The sequence below is a fragment of the Pseudophryne corroboree genome, chromosome 2 (genome assembly GCF_028390025.1).
Source record: "Pseudophryne corroboree isolate aPseCor3 chromosome 2, aPseCor3.hap2, whole genome shotgun sequence".
Taxonomy (NCBI): domain Eukaryota; kingdom Metazoa; phylum Chordata; class Amphibia; order Anura; family Myobatrachidae; genus Pseudophryne; species Pseudophryne corroboree.
This window is the reverse complement of record NC_086445.1, coordinates 927057745-927074625: the sequence shown is the minus strand read 5'-3', so window position 1 is coordinate 927074625 and position 16881 is coordinate 927057745. Positions and strand designations below refer to the sequence as shown.

The following is a 16881-nucleotide window of genomic DNA, read 5'->3' as shown; positions in this document are numbered from 1 at the left end:
TTTTTGAGGTTAATAATAATATGGGATCAAAATGACCCCCAAATTCTATGATTTAAGCTGTTTTTTAGGGTTTTTTGAAAAAAACACCCGAATCCAAAACACACCCGAATCCGACAAAAAAAATTCGGTGAGGTTTTGCCAAAACGCGGTCGAACCCAAAACACGGCCGCGGAACCGAACCCAAAACCAAAACACAAAACCCGAAAAATTTCAGGCGCTCATCTCTAGAGGCTACACGGGACCTCATGGGGACGGAGCTACACGGGACTTCAGGGGGCGGAGCTACACGGGACCTCAGGGGCGGAGCTACACAGGACCTCGGGGGGCGGAGCTACACAGGACCAGACTCATGTAGAGTGTCATCCAGCATTCAAAACCAGTCTCCCTGAGGCTGCAGCCATCATCCCCTCCCCATATGTCTGCGTCTGCTCCTCGCCTTCTCCACACCATCCCTGTCAGCACTCACTGCCTCACTCCCAGTTCCCAACCCTGCATACTTTTACAAGCGTGCGGTGCACAATCACTGCGCAAACCTCTCCACCCCCCCACCCCCCTTCCCCCCCGCCTGCATCCATGACAGCCATAAACCACACACACATCTGGGTAGCAGCGTGCCTGTGGCGGAAATGGGCATTCCTGTCAGCCCGGGATCGTAGCAATGGAGGCAGAGTGGAAGAGGATCGGAAGGACCGGCGGTAAGAGAGTATTTATCTCCAGCCCACCAGTCCTAATAACAATAGATGTTCCCCCCTACCCGCGATAGCATATAAAGGATATATACTATCAATTTGTGAGTGTGCATGAACGTTATAAAGTGTCTGTGTTTATATAATGGACCCCTGTGTGGTGTCAGTGTGTATATAATGGACCCCTGTGTAGTGTCAGTGTGTATATAATGGACCCCTGTGTAGTGTCAGTGTGTATATAATGCAGAGCCGTAAATACGTGTGCCAGGTGTGCCTGGCACACAGCGCAGTCGCCCCCGAGGGCGCAACTGCCCGAATTCCAAATCAGCGGCTTGTAATGAATCAAATTGACTCATTACAAGCCGCCTGTGCTGTGTGCGCCGGAGGAGGAGAGGAACATCTCCGGGGGCAGAGGAGGAGGAGGAGTGAGGGGGACTCCGGAGCCGCAGCAGTGCTATGTAATTGGTAGCGGCGCCGCTGCAGCTGTCCCTCTCCTTTCACATTGACTGGTCGGCACTGCTGTGAATGCTGGGATGCGCTTTCCTCATCCCAGCATACACAGCGGCGGTTGTCAGCCAATGCGGAAGGAAAGGGACAGCTGCATGCGGCACCGGCAGCAATTACACTGCCTTGCTGCGGCTCCCGTGTCCCCCTCCTTCCTCCTCCTTCTCCCCTGCCTCCAGAGCTGCCAACACCGAGGAGCCTGACTGCCTGAGCCAGTGGAGAGATGGTAAGTATCTATCTGTCTGTCTGTCTATCTATCTATCTATCTATCTATCTATCTATCTATCTATCTATCTGTTCTGTCTGCCGATCTGTGTAAAAAGGGGACGCAGTCTGCCGTACTGTGTAAAAAGTGGACGCTGTCTGCCGTAATGTGTAAAAAGGGGACGCTGTCTGCCGTAATGTGTAAAAAGGGGGATGCTGTCTGCCGTAATGTGTAAAAATAGGGACGCTGTCTGCCGTAATGTGTAAAAATGGGGACGCTGTCTGCCTTAATGTGTAAAAAGGGGACGCTGTCTGCCTTAATGTGTAAAAAGGGGGACACTGCCGTAATGTGTAAAAAAGGGACGCTGTCTGCCTTAATGTGTAAAAAGGGGGACACTGCCGTAATGTGTAAAATGGGGACGCTGTCTGCCGTAATGTGTAAAATAAGGGGACTCTGTCTGCCGTAATGTGTAAATAAGGGGACTCTGTCTGCTGTAATGTGTAAAAAGGGGAACTATGGTGGTCATTCCGAGTTGTTCGCTCGCTGCCGTTTTTAGCAGAATAGTGATCAGGCTAAAAATGGGCGATTCTGCGCATGCATATGGGCCGCAGGGCGCACGCGCTAAGTATCTTCACACAAAACTATGCAATTTTACACAGGTCCGAGCGACGCTTTTCAGTCGCTCTGCTGATCGGTGAGTGATTGACAGGAAGTGGATGTTTCTGGGAGGTAACTGAGCGTTTTCCGGGAGTGTGCTAAAAAACACAGGCGTGTCAGGCTAAAACGTAGGAGTGGCTGGAGAAACGGGGGAGTGGCTGGCCGAACGCAGGGCGTGTTTGTGACGTCAAACCAGGAACTAAACGGACTGAGATGATCGTAATCTAGGAGTAGGTCTGGAGCTACTCAGAAACTGCAGGAAATTATTTAATAGCAGAACTGCTACTCTTTCGATACACTCCCAGAGGGCGGCGGCCTAGCGTGTGCACTGCTGCTAAAAGCAGCTAGTGAGCGAACAACTCGGAATGAGGGCCTATGTCTGCTGTAATGTGTAAAAAGGGGGACTGGCTGCCGTAATGTGTAAAAAGGGGGACTGTCTGCAGTAATGTGTAAAAAGGGGAATCTATCCGCCGTAATGTGTAAAAGGGGCTCTACCTGGTGTAGTGGCGCTACTGTGCGGCGTAATTTGAATAATGGAGACTACTGTGCACTGTAATATGAATTGGAATTATTTTGTGGCCACACCCCTTCCCCATGAAGCCACGCCCCTATATTTCTCTGACGTCCTAGTGGATGCTGGGGACTCCGTAAGGACCATGGGGAATAGACGGGCTCCGCAGGAGACTGGGCACTCTAAAAGAAAGATTAGGTACTAGCTGGTGTGCACTGGCTCCTCCCTCTATGCCCCTCCTCCAGAACTCAGTTAGAATCTGTGCCCGGCCAGAGCCGGATGCACCTAGTGGGCTCTCCTGAGCCTGCTAGTAAAGAAAGTAATGTTAGGTTTTTTATTTTCAGTGAGATCTGCTGGCAACAGACTCACTGCTACGTGGGACCGAGGGGAGAGAAGCAAACCTACCTGTTCACAGCTAGGTTGCGCTTCTTAGGCTACTGGACACCATTAGCTCCAGAGGGTTCGAACACAGGCAAAGGTCCTCGGTCGTCCGTTCCCGGAGCTGCGCCGCCGTCCCCCTCGCAGAGCCAGAAGATCAGAAGTTGGTGATGAAATCGGCGGCTGAAGACTCCTGTCTTCATTAAGGTAGCGCACAGCACCGCAGCTGTGCGCCATTGCTCCCACTGCACACCACACACTCCGGTCACTGTAGGGTGCAGGGCGCTGGGGGGGGCGCCCTGGGCAGCAATAAGAATACCTTTGGCATAAAAAAGACACATAATACAGTCTGTGACTGTATATGTGTAAAACCCCCGCCATTTTTTAGTCAGAAACAGCGGGACAGAAGCCTGCCGCTGAGGGGGCGGGGCCTTCTTCCTCAGCACACCAGCGCCATTTCTCTGCACAGCTCCGCTGGAAGGACGCTCCCCAGGCTCTCCCCTGCAGTCTCCTGGCACTAAGAGGGTAAAAAGAGAGGGGGGGCACATAAATTTAGGCAAAAGGTGTATTGATACAGCAGCTATTGGGAAAAATTCACTTCTGGTAGTGTGTATCCCTGTGTATATAGCGGTGTGGTGTGTGCTGGCATACTCTTTCTCTGTCTCCCCATAGACCTTGTGGGGTCCTGTCCTCAGTCAGAGCATTCCCTGTGTGTGTGCTGTGTGTCGGTACGGCTGTGTCGACATGTTTGATGAGGAGGGTTACGTGGAGGCGGAGCAAGTGCAGAAAAATGTGCTGTCGCCCCCGTCGGTGCCGACACCTGATTGGATGGATATGTGGAAGGTCTTAAATGACAATGTAAACTCATTACATAAGAGATTTGATTATGTTGCTGCCGGGGGACAGCCGGGCTCTCAACCCGGGCCTGCCCAGGCGCCTCAGAGGCCGTCAGCGTCTCAAAAACGCCCACTATCTCAGTTGGTTGACACAGATGTCGACACGGAGTCCGACTCCAGCGTCGACGAGGATGAGGCACTATTACAGCCCAAAATGACTAAGGCCATCCGATACATGATTATTGCAATGAAAAATGTATTACACATTTCAGAGGCTGACCCTGTCCCTGACAAGAGGGTAAATATGTTTGGGGAGAAAAAGCAGCCAGTGACTTTTCCCCCGTCACATGAATTAAATGAGTTATGTGAAGAAGCGTGGTCTTCCCCTGATAAGAAAGTGGTGATTCCCAAGAGAATACTAATGGCGTACCCTTTCCCGCCAACGGATAGGTTACGCTGGGAATCCTCCCCTAAGGTTGACAAGGCCCTGACGCGCTTATCTAAAAGAGTGGCCCTGCCGTCTCAGGATATGGCCGCCCTAAAGGAACCTGCGGATAGGAAGCAGGAAGGTATCTTGAAGTCTGTGTATACACACTCTGGTACTCTACTGAGACCGGCTATTGCTTCAGCTTGGATGTGCAGTGCTGTTGCAGCATGGACAGATACTCTGTCAGAGGGGTTGGATACCCTGGACAGGGATACCGTATTGCTAACACTTAGCCATATTAAAGACGTCGTCTTATATATGCGGGATGCCCAGAGGGACATTTGCCTGCTGGGCTCTCGAATAAATGCAATGTCCATTTCTGCCAGGAGGGTCTTATGGACTCGGCAATGGACAGGGGATGCCGACTCTAAAAAACACATGGAGGTTTTGCCTTATAAGGGTGAGGAACTGTTTGGGGACGGTCTCTCGGACCTCGTATCCACAGCGACAGCTGGAAAGTCGACTTTCTTGCCACAGGTTTCCTCACAGCCTAAGAAAGCACTGTATTACCAAATGCAGTCCTTTCGTTCTCAAAAAAGCAAGAGAGTCAGAGGTGCATCCTTTCTTGCCAGAGGCAGGGGTAGAGGAAAGAAGCTGCACCATGCAGCCAGTTCTCAGGAACAAAAGTCCTCCCCTGCTTCCACTAAGTCCACCGCATGACGCTGGGGCTCCACAGGCGGAGCCAGGAGCGGTGGGGGCGCGTCTCCGAAATTTCTGCAACCAGTGGGTTCACTCACAAGTGGATCCTTGGGCTATACAAATTGTATCTCAGGGATACAAGCTGGAATTCGAAGAGACGCCCCCTCACCGTTACCTAAAATCCGCCTTGCCAGCTTCTCCCACGGGAAGGGAGATAGTCCTGACGGCTATTCACAAGCTGTACCTCCAGCAAGTGATAATAATGGTACCCCCCCTTCAGCAGGGAAGGGGTTACTATTCCACACTGTTTGCGGTACCGAAACCGGACGGATCGGTAAGACCCATTCTAAATTTAAAATCCTTGAACATTTACATGAAAAAGTTCAGGTTCAAAATAGAATCGCTCAGAGCGGTCATTGCCAGCCTGGAAGAGGGGGATTTTATGGTATCCCTGGACATCAAGGATGCGTACTTGCATGTCCCAATTTATCCGCCTCACCAGGAGTACCTCAGGTTTGTGGTACAGGACTGTCATTACCAATTCCAGGCGTTGCCGTTTGGTCTATCCACGGCACCGAGAGTCTTTACCAAGGTAATGGCGGAGATGATGGTACTTCTCCGGAAGCAAGGAGTTACAGTTATCCCGTACTTGGATGATCTCCTCATAAAGGCGAGGTCCAGAGAGCAGTTGTTGGTCAGCGTAGCGCACTCTCAGGAAGTGTTGCTACGGCACGGCTGGATTCTGAATATTCCAAAGTCGCAGCTGATTCCTACGACGCGTCTGCCCTTCCTGGGCATGATTCTGGACACAGAACAGAAGAAGGTATTTCTCCCGGAGGAGAAGGCTCAGGAGTTAGTGACCATAGTCAGGGATCTCCTGAAACCAAAGCAGGTGTCGGTGCATCACTGCACGCGAGTCCTGGGAAAGATGGTAGCGTCATACGAAGCCATTCCTTTCGGCAGGTTCCATGCCAGGATCTTTCAGTGGGATCTGTTGGACAAGTGGTCCGGATCGCATCTTCAGATGCATCGGCTGATCGCCCTGTCCCCGAGGGACAGGGTGTCTCTTCTGTGGTGGCTGCAGAGTGCTCATCTTCTCGAGGGCCGCAGGTTCGGCATACAGGACTGGGTCCTGGTGACCACGGATGCAAGCCTCCGCGGATGGGGGGCAGTCACTCAGGGAAGAAACTTCCAGGGGCTGTGGTCAAGTCAGGAGACTCGTCTGCACATAAACATACTGGAATTAAGGGCCATATACAACGCCCTGAGTCAAGCGGAGCCCCTGCTTCGAGACCAACCAGTGCTGATTCAGTCAAACAACATCACTGCAGTCGCCCATGTAAACCGACAGGGCGGCACAAGAAGCAGGGTGGCGATGGCGGAAGCCACAAGGATTCTTCGTTGGGCGGAGAATCACGTACAAGCACTGTCAGCAGTATTCATTCCGGGAGTGGACAACTGGGAAGCAGACTTCCTCAGCAGGCACGACCTCCACCCGGGAGAGTGGGGACTTCATCAAGAAGTCTTCGAGCAGATTGCAAATCGGTGGGAACGGCCACAGGTGGACATGATGGCGTCCCGCCTAAACAAAAAGCTAAAAAAATATTGCGCCAGGTCAAGGGACCCTCAGGCGATAGCTGTGGACGCACTGGTAACTCCGTGGGTGTTCCAGTCGGTATATGTGTTTCCTCCTCTTCCTCTCATACCCAAGGTACCGAGAATAGTAAGAAAAAGAGGAGTGAGAACAATACTCATTGTTCCGGATTGGCCAAGAAGGACTTGGTACCCAGAACTTCAAGAGATGGTCACAGAGGACCCATGGCCTCTGCCTCTCAGACAGGACCTGTTGCAGCAGGGGCCCTGTCTGTTCCAAGACTTACTGCAGCTGCGTTTGACGGCATGGCGGTTGAACGCCGGATCCTAGCGGAAAAGGGTATACCGGATGAAGTAATTCCTACGCTGATAAGAGCTAGGAAGGATGCGACAGCAAAGCATTATCACCGCATATGGCGGAAATATGTTGCTTGGTGTGAGGCCAGGAAGGCCCCTACAGAGGACTTCCAGTTGGGTCGTTTTCTGCATTTCCTACAGTCAGGTGTGACTATGGGCCTCAAATTAGGGTCCATAAAGGTTCAGATCTCGGCCCTATCCATTTTCTTTCAAAAAGAACTGGTTTCACTGCCTGAGGTTCAGACGTTTGTAAAGGGAGTGCTGCATATTCAGCCTCCTTTTGTGCCACCAGTGGCACCTTGGGATCTTAACGTTGTGTTGCATTTCCTGAAATCCCACTGGTTTGAGCCACTTAAGACCGTGGAGCTAAAATATCTCACGTGGAAAGTGGTCATGCTATTGGCCTTAGCTTCGGCTAGGCGTGTGTCAGAATTGGCGGCTTTGTCATGTAAAAGCCCCTATCTGATCTTCCATATGGACAGGGCACAATTGAGGACTCGTCCCCAATTTCTCCCTAAGGTGGTATCATCGTTTCATTTGAACCAACCTATTGTAGTGCCTGCGGCTACTAGGGACTTGGAGGATTCCAAGTTGCTGGACGTAGTCCGTGCTTTGAAAATTTATGTTTCCAGAACGGCGGGAGTCAGAAAGTCTGACTCGCTGTTTATTCTGTATGCAGCCAACAAGGTTGGCGCTCCTGCTTCGAAGCAGACTATTGCTCGCTGGATCTGTAGCACGATTCAGCTGGCTCACTCTGCGGCTGGATTGCCGCATCCAAAATCAGTAAAAGCCCATTCCACAAGGAAGGTGGGCTCTTCTTGGGCGGCTGCCCGAGGGGTCTCGGCTTTACAGCTTTGCCGAGCTGCTACTTGGTCGGGTTCAAACACATTTGCTAAGTTCTACAAGTTTGATACCCTGGCTGAGGAGGACCTTGAGTTTGATGTGAGATGATTTGGAAGTGATGTTGAAACACACAGAAGAAATGAAGAACTTGTGAGCGATGCTGAAGAAATCGATGTGAGATGATTTGGGAGCGATGTTGAAGCACACAGAAGAAATTAAGAACTTGTGAGCGATGCTGAAACTGAAAGACTAAAGTTTGTTCAATCCACAAGACACACTGATTACTGAGAACACTGGGAACTATGCCTGCAGGCAGACACCTTAGATGCAGGAGGTGCTGGAGTATAGCCACAGGAAGACACGCTGTTACCAGGAGCACTGGCGTTCGTTACTGTAGAGAGACGATACTCAGGGACCGGACACAGACGGGCGTCCGCTTTTGAACTTCCCGCTTCACCCTGATTGGCGGAGAGGGGAGCAAGTGACGTCACCCGCTCACAACACCTATGTGTACGCCAGGCGCAAATGGCAGCGCCCACGCTCCGGAGGTCCGCGATCCCCGATGTGTGACAGTACCCCCTCCTTCAGGAGTGGCCCCCGGACACTTTTCTGGCTTTGTTGGATGCTTGGAGTGGAAGATCCGAACTAGTCGAGGAGCAATGACTTCAGAAGCTTTTACCCAACATCTCTCTTTAGGACCGTAGCCTTTCCACTCTACTAAATATTGAAGATTCTTGTGATAGTAACGAGAGTCAAGAATTGTTTTGATCTCAAATTCTATTCCAACCTCGGTCTCTACCGAGACTGGACTAGGGGACTCTGAGTGAAAACGATTTAGGATGAGAGATCGTAGAAGAGAAACATGGAAGGAATTTGGTATCCGAAGGTGTGAGGGCAAACCCAACTTGCAAACTACAGGATTTAGGACTTGCAAGACTGGATAGGGACTGATGAACCTCGGAGCAAATTTCATAGTGGGTACCCTGAGATGGAGATTACGGGTGGAAAGCCATACCCTGTCGCCGACTTTATATTGAGGAGCTGCAGATTCGGCATTCAGGACTGGGTCCTGGTAACCACGGATGCCAGCCTGCGAGGCTGGGGAGCAGTCACACAGGGAAGGAATATCCAGGACTTATGGTCAACTATGGGGGGGAACTACAGTATGACAAGAGTACAGACTAGGGAGGAACTATGAAGAGATAACATGGAGAGGGCACTGTATTGCAATGTATGTTTATTTGAGTACTTATAGACTATGAAAATTCAGCCAGAATTTGAAATTACAATTTAAGGGGCGCTTTTTTTTATTTGCCCTGGGTAACATAATACCTTGCTGATGCGCTGTGTTTGCTACAGGACTGTTCCCTGGGATTTCGTTTCTCCTGATTGAGGCAGGTGAAACAAAATCCCTGATAAACCACGTCTCGGATCCAGATTTCCGCAGCTAGTCGCAAGCGTGATGCCACTGCGCGTGGCTAGAATCAGAGAGCCACATCTGTATTTGTAGGAGGGCGCAAAATTTAGAGTTTGCAGGAGGGCGCCGAACACCTTAGCACCGGCCCTGAGTGCAGGGACAGCGCCTCTCCAACCCTGGCGCCTCCCTGCACTGCATCCCTTCGCTGAGCGAGTAGCGCCGGGCCTGCACAGAGGGCTATTAACAAAATTCTAATTTAGTGATAAAAAATTATTACATGCAATCCTACTATTGATATATTAATATATCATATTAATGTACACATATTATTTAATATATTAATGTGTTGTAAGGTTCGTATCAACTGTTGGGGAAGAGTATTGTGTTAAATGCACCTCTATAAAATAATGTTATAATAACCAGTTAATTATAAATTATCCTCTACAATGACGCTGTTTAGTAGATTAAGGGCCAAATTCAAGGTTGATTGCAAAAGAACATATTCCTCTAATGGGCAAAACCATGGCCCTCATTCCGAGTTGTTCGCTCTGTAATTTTTTTCGCATTGCAGCGATTTTCCGCTAATTGCGCATGCGCAATGTTCGCACTGCAACTGCGCCAAGTAAATTTGCTAAGAAGTTTGGTATTTTACTCACGGCATTACAAGGTTTTTTCTTCGTTCTGGTGTTCGGAGTGTGATTGACAGGAAGTGGGTGTTTCTGGGCGGAAACAGGCCGTTTTATGGGAGTGTGTGAAAAAACGCTGCCGTTTCTGGGAAAAACGCGGGAGTGGCTGGAGAAACGGGGGAGTGTCTGGGCGAACGCTGGGTGTGTTTGTGACGTCAAACCAGGAACGACAAGCACTGAACTGATCGCACTGGAAGAGTAAGTCTCGAGCTACTCAGAAACTGCACAGAAAAATCTTTTCGCAATATTGCGAATACTTCGTTCGCAATTCTGCTAAGCTAAGATACACTCCCAGAGGGCGGCAGCTTAGCGTGTGTACTGCTGCGAAAAGCGGCTAGCGAGCGAACAAGTCGGAATGAGGGCCCATGTGCACTGGGGTGTGTTCAAACTGAAATCTAAATTGCAGTGTAAAAATAAAGCAGCCAGTATTTACCCTGCGCAGAGACAATATAACCCACCCAAATCTAATTCTCTCTGCACATGTTATATCTGCCCCCCCCCCCCCCCCCCCCTGCAGTACACATGGTTTTACACATTAGAGGAAAATGTTCTTTTGCAATCAACGTGTCACTGACATGTTTGGAAGAAGTTGAGAACTCGGGGGTTCTTCCGATGGTCGGGAAGAGGAACTGCAGCTGGGCCGGAGTAGGGACGGGCGGATATAGGTCTTCCTCATGCAGAACTACTTGGCGATTATAATTTGTGTATAACGCTAAAGAACTTGATGAGACATAGGTTTGGGAGCGATGCTGAAGCACACAGAAGAAATGAAGAACTTGTGAGCGATGTTGAAACACACAGAAGGAATGAAGAACTTGTGAGCGATGCTGAAGAAATCGATGTGAGAAGATTTGGGAGCGATGTTGAAGCACACAGAAGAAATGAAGAATTTGTGAACGATGCTGGAGAAATCGATGTGAGATGATTTGGGAGCGATGTTGGAGCACACAAAAGAAATGAAGAACTTGTGAGCGATGCTTAAGAAATTGATGTGAGATGATTTGGAAGTGATGTTGAAACACACAGAAGAAATTAAGAACTTGTGAGCGATGCTGAAGAAATCGATGTGAGATGATTTGGGAGCGATGTTGAAGCACACAGAAGAAATTAAGAACTTGTGAGCGATGCTGAAACTGAAAGACTAAAGTTTGTTCAATCCACAAGACACACTGATTACTGAGAACACTGGGAACTATGCCTGCAGGCAGACACCTTAGATGCAGGAGGTGCTGGAGTATAGCCACAGGAAGACACGCTGTTACCAGGAGCACTGGCGTTCGTTACTGTAGAGAGACGATACTCAGGGACCGGACACAGACGGGCGTCCGCTTTTGAACTTCCCACTTCACCCTGATTGGCGGAGAGGGGAGCAAGTGACGTCACCCGCTCACAACACCTATGTGTACGCCAGGCGCAAATGGCAGCGCCCACGCTCCGGAGGTCCGCGATCCCCGATGTGTGACAGTACCCCCTCCTTCAGGAGTGGCCCCCGGACACTTTTCTGGCTTTGTTGGATGCTTGGAGTGGAAGATCCGAACTAGTCGAGGAGCAATGACTTCAGAAGCTTTTACCCAACATCTCTCTTTAGGACCGTAGCCTTTCCACTCTACTAAATATTGAAGATTCTTGTGATAGTAACGAGAGTCAAGAATTGTTTTGATCTCAAATTCTGTTCCAACCTCGGTCTCTACCGAGACTGGACTAGGGGACTCTGAGTGAAAACGATTTAGGATGAGAGATCGTAGAAGAGAAACATGGAAGGAATTTGGTATCCGAAGGTGTGAGGGCAAACCCAACTTGCAAACTACAGGATTTAGGACTTGCAAGACTGGATAGGGACTGATGAACCTCGGAGCAAATTTCATAGTGGGTACCCTGAGATGGAGATTACGGGTGGAAAGCCATACCCTGTCGCCGACTTTATATTGAGGAGCTGCCCGTCGTCTTTTATCCGCAAAGAATTTGTATCGAGCAGAGATCCTCTTGAGGTTAGCATGAACCTTACTCCAGACTTGACTGAAGTGTTGTAAGGTGGAAGCAACTGCAGGAACATCCTCTGAAGGAAGGAGTGGTAACTCTGGAATTCGTGGATGGAATCCATAGTTGATGAAAAATGGATACTCGCCAGAGGAAGAGTGATACAGATGATTATGGGCAAACTCGGCCCAGGGTAAAAGTTCCACCCAGTTGTCTTGTGAGGGAGAAAGATAAATGCAGAGAAAAGTCTCTAAATCCTGGTTGACTCGTTCGGTTTGTCCATTGGTCTGTGGATGGTAAGCTGATGAGAACTTGAGTTTTATTTGTAAGGCAGAACAAAGAGCCCTCCAGAATCTTGTAGTAAACTGTACTCCCCGGTCAGAGACTATTTCCTGTGGTAACCCATGTAAACGAAAGTGTTCTCGGATGAATAGTAAAGCCAACTTGGGAGCCGTTGGAAGACCTGTCAACGGAACAAAATGTGCCATCTTTGAAAAACGATCCACAATTACCCAAATGGTATTACAACCCTTGGAAAGGGGAAAGTCGGTGATGAAGTCCATGGAAATATGGGCCCATGGTTTACCAGGAATGGACAAAGGACGAAGCAACCCGACTGGAGGTAAACAAGGAATTTTATGTTGGGTACATTGTGGACAAGAATTAACATAGTCCTGTATATCTCTTCTCATAGTGTCCCACCAATAAGATCTTCGTAGGAATTCAAACATCTTTTGAGCGCCCGGGTGACCGGAGAACTAGAAACATTGGCCCATCGAAGCAATCTTGGTCGGAACTCAGCTGGCACGGACATTCTCCCAGAAGGAGGATCTAGGGACGTTGGAGCTGCGGAAATGGAGACTGGACTGAGAATTAAACTTTTCTCTAAAGAATTCTCTTCATCCGAGGCAGACAAAGAACGAGACAGAGCGTCAGCTTTAGCATTAAGGGATCCAGCCCGGTACTTCATGACAAATGAAAACCGAGTGAAGAAGAGCACCCATCTGGCCTGACGGGGATTCAGACATTGGGCGGTTTTTATGTATAATAAATTCTTGTGATCGGTGTAGATAGTAATTAAATGTTTAGCACCTTCCAATAAGTATCTCCATTCCTCCAAAGCAGATTTAATTGCCAAAAGCTCTTGATCTCCTATTGTGTAATTCCGTTCCGCAGGAGAAAATTTTCGACAGTGGAAACCACATGGATGCAATTTCCCATCAGAAGAATACTGAGAAAGGACGGCCCCAACTCCAACCGAAGAGGCATCGACTTCCAGGAAGAACGGTTCCTTGAAATTTGGCTGTTGTAGTACCGGGGCAGACATGAAGGCTAATTTCAGCTGGGCAAACGCTTCCATAGCTTCGGAGGACCAAAGACTTGGATTGGAACCCTTTTTGGTCAATGCAGTAATGGGAGCAACAATGGTGGAAAATCCCTTAATAAACTTCCTATAGTAGTTAGCAAAGCCCAAGAACCTTTGTACTGCTTTCAAGGAGAGAGGCCGAGTCCAGTCCCGGATGGCTGTGAGTTTCTCCAGATCCATACGGAGCTCTGTGCCCAAGATGATGTAACCGAGAAATGGAATTGAAGGAACCTCAAAGGTACATTTGGAAATCTTGCCATAGAGATGATTCCTACGTAGCCGGCGTAGAACCTCCTTAACCTGTATCCTGTGCTCCACAAGATTCTTGGAAAATATTAGAATGTCATCCAGGTACACTACTACACTTTGGTATAACAGATCACGAAAGATTTCATTTACAAATCCTTGGAACACAGCAGGAGCATTACTGAGCCCGAACGGCATCACCAGGTATTCGTAATACCCGTCCCTGGTATTAAAGGCGGTTTTCCATTCGTCCCCCTGTCGAATGCGAATAAGGTTATAGGCTCCTCTCAAGTCAAGCTTTGTAAAGATGCGGGCTCCTCGTACTTTATCGAATAACTCCGTGATGAGCGGCAGGGGATATCTATTCTTGATAGTGATATCGTTCAATCCACGGTAATCTATGCATGGTCTTAGACCCCCATCTTTTTTTTTCACGAAAAAGAAACCTGCTCCAGCCAGAGAGATAGAAGGCCGAATGAACCCTTTTAGAAGATTTGATTTAATATAATCTGACATTGCCTGGGTCTCGGGTAAAGATAGGGGATACGTGCGTCCTCGGGGTGGCATCTTCCCCGGAACAAGCTCAATGGGACAATCCCACGGTCTATGAGGAGGTAACCGGTCGGCTGCCTGCTCAGAAAATACATCCGTAAACTCACGATAGACCTCTGGAATAAGATCCTCATCAGATCCGGAAGATGCACGGAGTGGAATAACAGGTGTGAGACAATTAGAATAACAGTAGGAACTCCAAGGTAATATTTGAGACGACTTCCAATCAATTTGGGGATTATGGGTTTTGAGCCAAGGCAAGCCAAGGACGAGGTCATGTGGCATCTCCGGAATCACTAGAAATTCTAAAAACTCTTGATGCAAGGCCCCGACTTGCAACTTGATTGGCTCCGTGTGACTCGTAATAAGACCACCAGATATTTTGGTACCGTTGATGGCAGTCAACATAATTGGTTGTTTGACAGGCTGCAATTTCAAACCCAAACTCAGAGCACAAGAACGAGAAATAAAGTTTCCTGCAGCCCCAGAGTCTAACAGGGCATACCAGGGTTTGGAAGTCAGCTCGGAGAACAGGGACACAGAGAGTAGACAATCCACAATTGGAGAAGATTTGGACGTGACTCCCAACTTGACTCCTCCGGAACAAGCTAGGCCTGCCCGTTTCCCGGGCGAGATTTACACAATTTGATTAAATGATCTGCAGCTCCACAATAAAGACAGAGCTTACTGTCACGTCTGCGTTGTCATTCTTCCGGGGACAGTCGAAACCGGTTAATTTGCATAGGTTCATCCGGAGCAGGTAATGCCACTGGCCTAGGAGGAGGAAGCAGAGACCTTGACCGATCCGACCGACTACGTTCTCCTCCACGCTCCTGCATGCGAAGGTCCACCTTGACACAGAGCGAGATTAATTCTTCCAGTGGATCCGGCAAATCCCTAGTGACCAGCTCATCCTTCAGGCGATCAGAGAGCCCGTTCCAAAAGGCGGCCCGGAGAGCATCGTTGTTCCAGCGTAATTTCGAGGCAATGGTCTGAAATTGAACAACGTACTGTCCCACGGAGCGGGAGCCTTGTCGAACTCGAAGCAATCCAATGCTGCACCTTCGAGCAAGGAAATGATATAGGCCACCTTAGACCGATCCGTGGGAAACTTATATGAGAGAAGTTCAAAGTGCACCTCACACTGATTTAGAAAACCGCGGCAATTTTTAGGATTCCCATTGTAGCGGGATGGAGTAGGAAGCTTAAGTCGCGGCCTGATTACAGCTGAGGGTTGAACATTACTGGAAGCAACTACTGGAGCAGATACCGGAGCAGGAGCCGGAACTACAGAAGCCAAAGTAGCTTGAATTTGATCCAGACGACCAGATAATTCCTGAAGATACTGCATCACTTGACCCTGTGCCGCCTCCTGACTCTGAACTCGGGAGGCCAAACTTTGAAAAGTGCTTGACTCTGCGTCGCGATCCCCCGGGTCCATTGGGCCTGAGTATACTGTCACTGACCTGGTTGGAAGTAGTTGAGAACTCGGGGGTTCTTCCGATGGTCGGGAAGAGGAACTGCAGCTGGGCCGGAGTAGGGACGGGCGGATATATGTCTTCCTCATGCAGAACTACTTGGCGATTATAATTTGTGTATAACGCTAAAGAACTTGATGAGACAAAGGTTTGGGAGCGATGCTGAAGCACACAGAAGAAATGAAGAACTTGTGAGCGATGCTGAAGAAATCGATGTGAGAAGATTTGGGAGCGATGTTGAAGCACACAGAAGAAATGAAGAACTTGTGAGCGATGCTGAAGAAATCGATGTGAGATGATTTGGGAGCGATGTTGAAGCACACAGAAGAAATTAAGAACTTGTGAGCGATGCTGGAGAAATCGATGTGAGATGATTTGGGAGCGATGTTGGAGCACACAAAAGAAATGAAAAACTTGTGAGCGATGCTGAAGAAATCGATGTGAGATGATTTGGGAGCGATGTTGAAACACACAGAAGAAATGAAGAACTTGTGAGCGATGCTGAAGAAATCGATGTGAGATGATTTGGGAGCGATGTTGAAGCACACAGAAGAAATGAAGAACTTGTGAGCGATGCTGAAACTGAAAGACTAAAGTTTGTTCAATCCACAAGACACACTGATTACTGAGAACACTGGGAACTATGCCTGCAGGCAGACACCTTGGATGCAGGAGGTGCTGGAGTATAGCCACAGGAAGACACGCTGTTACCAGGAGCGCTGGCGTTCGTTACTGTAGAGAGACGATACTCAGGCGCCGGACACAGACGGGCGTCCGCTTTTGAACTTCCCGCTTCACCCTGATTGGCGGAGAGGGGAGCAAGTGACGTCACCCGCTCACAACACCTATGTGGACGCCAGGCGCAATAGCGGCGCCCACGCTCCGGAGGACCGCCGGGAGCAGCGCCAGCCAGACGCCGGGACCCACCGGAGGTCGGAGCCACCAGGAGAGCCAGCGAATACGCAGGGGTAAGCGCGGTGGTCGCGATCCCCGATGTGTGACACAACCTTTGAAATAGGCCCTAAGTAAGGTTCATGTTCATAACTTAAAATAGTAACTGTAAGGTGTATTACTTTTGTCTTGTTTTATTTGTCACAGGAAAGAATTATTTAATCCATGTGAAAGATAGGTGGGGATTAATGGATCGTCAGTGGGTCTTATATTGAAGTAATTAAGGGGGTCATTCCGAGTTGATCGCTCGCTGCCGATTTTCGCAGCGTAGCGGTCAGGTAAAAAAAACGAAAAAACTGTGCATGCGTATGCACCGCAATGCGCAGGCGCGTCGTACAGGTACAAAGAGGATCAGTGCTGGGCGATGGATTTAGCGAAGATTCCATTCACATAGCCGAACGCAAGGTGATTGACAGGAAGATGGTGTTTATGGGTGTCAACTGACCGTTTTCTGGGAGTGTTTGGGAAAACGTAGGCGTGTCCAGGCGTTTGCAGGGCGGGTGTCTGACATC

The 16881-nt window shown here is 49.2% G+C and overlaps 1 protein-coding gene across 2 annotated transcripts in view; it reads right to left on the bottom strand.

Annotated features, from left to right (window-relative positions):
- Positions 1-16881, bottom strand: part of LOC135050072 (4-hydroxyphenylpyruvate dioxygenase) — a 203397-nt gene that overhangs the window by 152960 nt on the left and 33556 nt on the right. The window lies entirely within an intron of this gene.